This window comes from Bos indicus, chromosome 4 (genome assembly GCF_029378745.1).
Source record: "Bos indicus isolate NIAB-ARS_2022 breed Sahiwal x Tharparkar chromosome 4, NIAB-ARS_B.indTharparkar_mat_pri_1.0, whole genome shotgun sequence".
NCBI lineage: Eukaryota > Metazoa > Chordata > Mammalia > Artiodactyla > Bovidae > Bos > Bos indicus.
Window position 1 is genome coordinate 32500793 of NC_091763.1, and position 1408 is coordinate 32502200.

A 1408-nucleotide genomic window follows, 5' to 3' on the forward strand; every position below is an offset into this window, starting at 1 on the left:
AACATCAGGGTCTTTTCAAATGAGTCAGCTCTTCCCATCAGGTGGCCAAAGTATTGGAGTTTCAGCCTCAGCATCAGTCCTTCCAATGAACACCCAGGACTGGTCTCCTTTAGGATGGACTGGTTGGACCTCCGTGAAGTCCAAGGTACTCTCAAGAGTCTTCTCCAACTCAATGAAACTACAATGCAATAGATTCTTGCAAAATGCAGTGTCCTTTCCCAGCAGTGCTGAGCATCCCTTTCTTTGCTTCTCTCTTGATATTCTGACTTGTAGTTCCTTATAAATCAGTACTTTATTTGCAGCAGATAAATATAGTAGCTGAAGAACATTTGCACTAGTGAGCAATTCCTATTACTAAATGTGTGATTTAGACATAATGGGTACAATGGAAAACTGATTCTTTACATTGGCAACTAAATGGACACCAAATGCTAGAATTACAAATAGTTTTATTTTTATAAAAAGTATTTTAAAAGGTATAAGGTAAATTTAAAATTCAGATTTAAACATTTTTATATCCCCTATTAATTATAATTTATATATTGCCTTTTAATGTAATAATGTTGAATATTTTAGAAGAAAAAGACTTTTTTGAAAAATGTACATGAAATCTTATTTTAATTTTTACTTTTATGTGTATTTTAGTTTACTTTATTCTTATGGTTTTTTTTTTTTTTTCACATACCATGCTGCAAAAGTCCTAAGTCCTAAATCACTTGATCACTAGGGAATTCCTAATTTACTTTTTAAAATAATTAGTTTTTGGCTACACTGGGTCTTCTCTTCTGTGCATGAGCTTTCTCTAGTTGTGGTGAGCAGTGGTTACTCTCAGGTCATGGTACATGGGCTTTCCTCTGTGGTGGCTCCTTTTGTTGCTGAGTACAGGCACATGGGGTCAATAGTTGTAGTGCATGGGCCCAGTTGCTCAGCAGCGTGTGGGATCCACCCAGACCAGGGGTCGAACCTGAGTCCTCTGTACTGGCAGGCAGATTCCTAACCACTGGACTACCAGGGAAGCCCTCCTAGTTTACTTTTAAAATGAAAATACTTTTAAGTTGTGTAAAGTCAATATATTATAGATTATTTTAAAATCTGGATCACTGAGAATAAAAGGTCATTATCAGTTCAGTTCAGTTTCTCAGTCGTGTCCGACTCTTTGTGACCCCATGAATCGCAGCACCCCAGGCCTCCCTGTCCATCACCAACTCCCAGAGTTCAGCCAGACTCACGTCCATCGAGTCAGTGATGCCATCCAGCCATCTCATCCTCTGTGGTCCCCTTCTTCTCCTGCCCCCAATCCCTCCCAGCATCAAAGTCTTTTCCAATGAGTCAACTCTTCGCATGAGGTGGCCAGAGTACTGGAGTTTCAGCTTTAGCATCATTCCTTCCAAAGAAATCCCAGGGCTGA